Source organism: Trachurus japonicus, chromosome 2 (genome assembly GCF_045865225.1).
Source record: "Trachurus japonicus isolate A0001 chromosome 2, Traja_1.0".
Classification (NCBI taxonomy): Eukaryota; Metazoa; Chordata; class Actinopteri; order Carangiformes; family Carangidae; genus Trachurus; species Trachurus japonicus.
Genome location: NC_140908.1, coordinates 3,852,976 through 3,860,839, shown reverse-complemented (window position 1 = coordinate 3,860,839; position 7,864 = coordinate 3,852,976).

Here is a 7,864-nt window from a genome sequence, read left to right as displayed (position 1 = left end):
TCCCTTCCAGATCGATAAAGGCTCAGCTAATCCTTTTTACTATATATATCAAAGTGTACTATATAATAAGAAGAGCAACATGTATCCTTGGTGTGAGGCAGAGCAACGCACCAGCTGCTGACAACCACCTAAAGGCTGGGGCTGACACACATTACTGACAAGCACAGTGTTCATGTGTTTTCAGGAACAGTTTGTACGCACATGCCTAATGTGTGTTCCCTCGCTGTTATTTTATAAACAGTACAGAGAAACTTGTCAAAGCTGCTTTTGATGCACGCGTCGCCTCAAGGCATGATTGAACTTCTCACAACATAATCTTACAGCAAATGTGAAGAGATGAGGACAGGGAGATCCTGTTCTCCTAAATCACAGAACACATAATATTGTGCTGGGGTTTATTCTTTTGTTTTTTGTTTTTTTTTCAGCTTGCAGTGAACACCAGACAGCACCCAGTGACCTTCGACTAAAATTAGCTTCATACATCACTGCTATTTTCTTTTTCTTTTTTTTACCTGTTTCATAGCTGTCCATCTCTGTGTCTGTCTCCTGCCTTCACTCACTCTCTGTCATAACATGCTGTGTCATAACAGCTCTCTCTCTCCATCTCTCCCCTCTCTCTATCTCCCTCTCTGTGGTTATGAAATGAATTTCCGATAAAATCCTTGAGCGTTCTCTGTTTTGGCTGGACAGCCGGCTGACCTGTGCTGCTGCGTCCTGGCTGGGTTACATCATGTGGCGTAACGGCAACGGGGTCGAGAGGCTGTCATGGCAGCCCTTCGGTGACCCCCGACTCAGCCTTGGTTTAGCTTTGGGTGTGAGATAACAGCCTCTGAAAGCAATAAAGTGAAGCAGATGGACTCAACGAGAAGGTCAGGGTCAGATTATGAGCATCTCGTATGAAATAAAAATAAAAAATAGTGCTCTTGAGGTAGTTCAAACCAACGAGTCTCCAGATTTTAGAATTTAAAAGCCTTTTATTTACTTATTTGTTCATGGGACAACTGATAATAGACAGAAATTAAATTGTTTTCCTTCCTGAGCATCCTGTGTCTGTCATCGCTCCAACATAGAAAGCCTCAGGTTTCACTGGGGCTAATTAGACCAGGGAAGAAAACCTCAGATGTTATTGAATCCATTATTGGCACAGCAGATTTATATGTGAAAGAAATGTATGGCCACCCTTCCAGCAGTCGGTGTTAAGTTAAGTAGTTTGTGTATGGGCGGAGTGAGATCTCTAGCTGCTTTCTTTCATTATCAGTACCTGCCTATCCTTGGCTTAATATAAGATTTAATAAATGTAAACTATAGCTTCATATTATCAAGAAAAAACAGTTTGGCAAACCTTCACTATTAAGGTCCTTGTTGTTGATCCTCTTGGTTGATTGGCTGGATAATTATTTACCCTCATGAGAAAGTTCAAATTGACCTATAGGTTAAAAAAACTAAACAATTAACAATGAAATAAGACATATAGCGACCCAGATTCATACTATATCAGGTCACGTAGACTTTGAGAGTATTTTCAGAGCAGCTGCCTCATGTTACTGAACATGGGTTCATATGTAAGTAATATGTAAGTGTCCTAAGTCGACTCCATGAACCATGCACTTGCAGCGTTGGCATCGACACTGTGTGGTAATAAGGCTTCCCTTCCAGTAAGCTCGTGTTATTGATCCTACCGCTGCAGCAGCTATTATCTACCGTGGTCTCATTTTCAGACTGTTTTTCTTCCAACGCCGTGACTGATAATAACTTGGTGATAACTGCTCCCATCTCGAACTTTGACCCCAGCAGCACAACACCTACGCTTATACTGTCAACATGTGGCATCATCACACGCCGAGGAACGCTATCAGTGGTGGACAGTAACGGAGTACATTTACTTGAGTACTGTACTTAAGTACATATCCAGAGGATTTGTACTTCACTTGAGTATTAGATTTCTTTGGTACTTATTACTCTTACTTGAATACATTTCCAAGACAAATATTTTTACTTTTACTCAAGTTAATTTCTAGGAAGGTTGAAAAGTACTTGTTACTTTCAGGTCTGCTCTTTTTTTTCTAAAATCCTATTGGACACAAGCTGTGTTTGTCTGTGAAGGAAACCCTAACCCCTAAAAGCAGCACATCAGTGCAGCTGCTTTCAAAGAGTTCATTCTCAGAAACAAGAGTTAAAAGCTCCTTAAATTCATTTAGAAAAAATTATAGTAATTCATTGATGTGAAAAATAAGAAATTTACTCTTACTCTTACTTTTAGTAAATTTAAAAGTATGTACTTTTGGATACTTAAGTACCTTTAAAAGCAAGTACTTTTTTACTCTTACTGGAGTAACATGTCGACTGAGCTACTTTTACTTGTAACGGAGTAAATTTTGACCAGTAGTATTTGTACTCTTACTCAAGTACTGGGGTCGAGTACTCTGTCCATCTCTGAACACTATACAGTATCAGCAGTGACGGAGAACACAACAAGACTGCACCCATCATCTTATGCAACGTTACACTATCACCAACCCTGCATTAAGATATGGAGGAAAAACAACTCCTTATATAACAGTCAAATTAATGACATCGCAATGTTCTGAGGGAGTGGGACATCTTGTTGGACACCGGGGCCAAACTGCGATTCAAACCAGGGAACAATGCCAAGACAGTAAGCTGTGAAGTGTCATCTTAAACGCTGTTAAACGAGTCTTTTTCATCCTACCTGATGATCCTGACAACCAGTCAAACAACTGCACTGCTGTGTGAAAAGAACAGCATTTAGTTGACATTAACAATGCTTTGCAAATTAAATGACAGGGCAGTTTATTTTTATTGCACAGTGACTATTTGTGAATCACTAATGGACTCTTGTTTACTGCTGTGTGTGTTATCGTCACATGTTTTTGTTTTCTGCAGGCCAGCCAGGGACTCTGATCCTCCGTGTGTGGTGCCAAACTGAGACAATCAGCACTCACGATAATCCAATGAGCAACTGAGGCGACTACGGTCTGGTCATTTGTAAACAAACACAGCTCACAGCCTCTCCCTCTCCAGTCTGACCGCCTGAAGCAGCAGCAGCAGCAGCAGCACTGTGTCCACACTCATCTGCTGTGCAAGTCCAACACTTTATGATCACAGCCTGCACCAATCGATAAAGACAAGTCAAAACTATACAAACCCAAACTTGAGTGGCAGATGAAAAAGACTCTGTTAAAGGGATAGTTCACCCAAAATTCAAATTTCACTCATCTACTCACCCTCATGTCGACTAAGGGCTGGGAGAAGTTTCAGAGTCCTTCGTGCCTTCTCTGAGTTACAGCGGGGCTCCGTGCAGCACTGCATGTCCATATGACGGTTGCGAACGGGGCTCACTTTTCTTCATCCAAAAAGACACACCAAAAAACATCCAAATACCTCCATAGTGCTCGTCTGTAATGTCCCTCTTGTATTGAAGCTCCAACATGAGAAATTGTTCCGAAAAAAATTAAATAAGACTATATTTTAAGCTTGTTTGTAGTGGAAGCTCCCAGTGTCTCAGTTCACTGCTCTTCCTGTGTCAGTGCAAATCTCGCATGATTTGCACTGACCGACGGAACAATTTCTCATGTCAGGGCTTCAATACAAGAGGGACATTACAGACGAGCACTATGGAGGTATTTGGATGTTTTTTGGTGTGTCTTTTTGGACGAAGAAAAGTGAGCACCATTCACAACCATTATATGGACAAATACTGCTGCGCGTACCCCCCCGTAACTCAGAGAAGGCACGGAGGACTCTGAAACTTCTCCCAGCCCTTAGTCGACATGAGGGTGAGTAGATAATGAGTGAAATTTGAATTTTGGGTGAACTATCCCTTTAAAGGTAACAAACCTACCCCTAAAACTATAGGGATTATAGCAATGGGCATATCTGCCAAAATGTTGAACTATCCCTTTAACAGGTGACTTTTTGAAGTAACACCTTTTTGCTTTAATGGACATGCATTGATTTAACCAATGATGTGTTGCAATATAACCATAAATCCTAATCCAGTTCAGTGTTGGCATCTTGTTCTCAGAGCTGTAAACACAAAACGACTTCTGTAGTAAACTTTAGAGAGATAAGATAAGAGGATAGTACAGTTGGTGAGGATGAATGAATACAGTATTAAACAACAACAACACAAAAAGCAGACTCAGAGTATCAGGACTACAACAGCAGGCTCTGGTCCTCGTGGGGCTGAGACAACTAGTGTCAAATCCATGTTTGGTTGGAAAAGAAGTTTGCTAGTTGACAGCAAAGCAACTTCCTAACAGCTCTGCTCATAACATAACATATCACAGAGGTGTGTCTCATTAGTTGTGTGAGCACGGGGCGTGAACTGAAAGGTCACACTTTGTGTACAGTACACCTGCAATTAATTGTATGATGATAATCTAGTGTTTATTTTGTTCGGCACACCTACAGTATCAAAACTACCGGAAGGAACGTCTAATTTGCACCTGCTTGTTGATGTCAGGGGATCTTCTCCTCTTGTCCCAATTCAACCCCGTTTGGGTAGAGCACAACAGTTAATGCGGGTTTCTCTTTGCTGGATTTTATTTGGTTGTAAGGTTTTGGGGACAGCGTCTTTGCGTGCTACCACTCTCCACTAAGCCCCTCTGAATGTGTGTCTCCCTCCGACTCCTGTCCTGTTCTGTAAGCTTTAGCCCCATGGCTGGCATGTTTGACGGATGATTTACTTGGCTGCTGCGCACGCAAACATGCCCCTGGTGTGACCTCGGTTTGCTGAGTGTTGTTGTGCTGCTGACTAAGATTCCTATAGGCACAAAACCCATTCCTGCTAACAGGATTGGGCCTTGTTTCAAACTGCTGCAGACAGCTGCTGGTGAAAAGTTCATCTAGGGCATTTAAGGGGGTAGTTTCACCACCCCTGTCCCTACAGTATGTGGTGCAAAGAATTAAACTCATACCGGCTTACAGGAAGTAGGTGACTCAAGTTTTTTCTTAACTAACTAAACAGAACGACCTTGTATATCAGATCTGACAGGAAAATATGAATGAATTTAAGGTAATTAACTCAAATATAAAGTTATGTAATGTTCTGTAGAGTATTTTTATTACTTTACTTTTTATTTTTGCACAAAGTTAAAAGAATACAACATAAAACATGATAGGTAACAATAGGACAGTGCCAGGGAGAGGCAAAAAGCCACAATGGGCTTATTTTTAAGCCTCCACCTTATATTACAGTTTACTGTAAAAAAAAAAAAAAAACCCACACACACAAAATATCATGAAAAAAATGTATTTAAAAAATGACTGACAACAATAATATATATATATAAAAACATAAGTGTGTGTGTGGATGTGTGTAGTACATGTGTCCATTAGTAACTCATGAGCAATAATAACAATAATAGTGAGAATAATAATCAGTATTAAAATACCAACATAGACTATACATTACAAAACAGCAGTTAAATGATCTTTTAAACATTTTTTTAAACATTTCACAGAAGAACATTTTTTTTGCTAAATGGGAGAAACTGTTCCATAACTTAGTACTTCTATATCTAATTGATAATTGACCTCTGGTAGTGAGGAGTTTAGGGAGATGAAGATTTGCAGATTGGCATGTTGAGTAAGAATGAACCTTTGAATAAGTCTTGAATTGTTCATTGGAGAGTATCTTATAAAGAAAAACACATATTTGAAAAATATTAACGTCATAAATACTGAAGTCTCTGAAATAAATCTGAAGTCTCTGAAATAAAGCAGCAGATGAAATGTTGAACAGGAGCTCTGGTTTTATGTCTTTTATTGTGTTTATCACTGGTTCTGTAACAGCACACAACATGTTCTTTCTGTATGCACATGTCTATTTTTGTTCAATACACTGATATGTTTCAGGGTAAACATAAAAAGCCACATCCCATTGATTGTGGATGCGGTGGGTGACGGGCTGTCTAAAGGGAGGAGGCCGGCCGCAGACGAGGGGGGGGCACGGGGGCAGGATGAGCTCCACGAATAGAAACCTCTGGAAAGAAATATTGACCTCGTCTGCACGTCAGTAACTCACAAACATACAACGGAAATCACGTCAGAGGGCAGTTTTTAGCAAACATGAGAGGAAAATTTCCATATAATGGCCAAACACTCACAGTGGTTTTACAATGTCTGAGGTGTGTGTGTCTCTTTGCTTCAGTATGCGTAAGCTGAGTGGGTCTTTATCTTTGTTGTGTGACCATAAAAGCCTGGTTATTGGTCATAAAAGTGCACGCGTAAGGACACAGTGAGCCCAGAGCTCGGCACACGCGTTCTGCACCGTGCATGTGTGTATGTCATAAAGCTTAACGGTGTGTGTACACAGGGTTACGTCTCTTTATTTGAGCACAGTTTGGATATAGTGTAGTGTGTGTGTGACACCAGAAAGGCCGTGTCATTAAGCTGTTTGTCTGCGTCTGTGGACATTTGTGCGTTTGCTTGCTGTGTTGCCCTGTGGCCCAGGTAACCGAGGGACACGTACCTTCTGATAGATTAAGCCTTACATAACTCCACATTCCACTCAGCAGGTAAACAAGCACCGGGACTAAGGTCAGAAACAGCGAGACTATACAGAGCCAGACACCGCAGGCTGGAGCAGACCCGACCCGCACTGACCCACATGCTTACTAACTCAAGCTGTCATTAGAATCTGAACGGCTTAGAAACTCAGCAATCAACGACAACTGTAAACACCCATTTGTGTAGTCAGTTAATCACCACTGTAGCACACTAACTAACAGTCTCCACTGGGGGTCTACTGTACTGTAGGTATATGCTGGGAAATATGCTGCAAACATGAGGCCCAATACAGTTTCAATATGCAAAGTTAGAGCTGCCACTGTGCAGTTAATGTAAAGTAGCTGCAGTTGCATCTCTAAAAGTCAACAAATCTGCAGTGTTAGTCAATTAAGAGGCACAGTCAAGACAATACAGATAAGTGAGGCCCAAAACTATCTTACAATTTTAGGAGCGCAAGCAGGAAATCTAGGGGTGCACGCTGTAAATTGACTTGCAAAGCAGATTTTCTCTCATTATTCCAGATTCTTCGAGTCGCCTCTTCCACGTTTCACCACTGTTAAAAGAAAAATAGCAAATTTACTGGTTGCACATGCGCAAGTAGATGAAAAAATTTACTTGCACCGTCTCAAATTTTAAGATTTTAAGTAAATCTGTACGTTTTATTCAACGCATTAGGCCTATTTACTACACTGAATTGAGGAAACTTGCTCATATTCACCAAGGTTACTTAAAATGGTCTGTCAATTCCAATAATAATCATGCCAATACTAAGACGCTTAAACGACATCTCGTTACAATTGATAACTTATTATGACAATGACAATAAACTATTGACCCCCTGTTGAAGATCTCTGTATTAAAGCAGAAGTAAGTGATATATTTGTGTTAATATAAGTCTTAAATAGTTATATCTTCCAACAGTAATCACTTACATAGAGTGTTTGGACTGAAACACGGGTCTGTCAGTCCCTCTGCTCTGCTCTGAGCCGAGGAGAAAACATTTATCGTATCCTACAGTTTTTATCCAATGAGGAGAGAGAACGGCATGCAGGGCTGTGTGTGCAGCCAAGGGATGCGCCTGAATGTGGCGACGTAGGGACGAGGACTGTTATGGTGCGTTCAAGGCAACTCGTATTTTTCCGACCATGAAGTGGTACCAGTTCGATCTGGTACGAGTTCACCGGTCGGAAGTTACGAGTGGCCGTTATAGTGACTTTCACCGGTAAAACAGGTCGGAAAAACACGAGTGGGTTGCCTGGAACGCTACAAAGTCCTAAGTTGTGACTTGAAGCTGTAATTTACGATTTCAAAAGCCTGCATGGAACGCAGC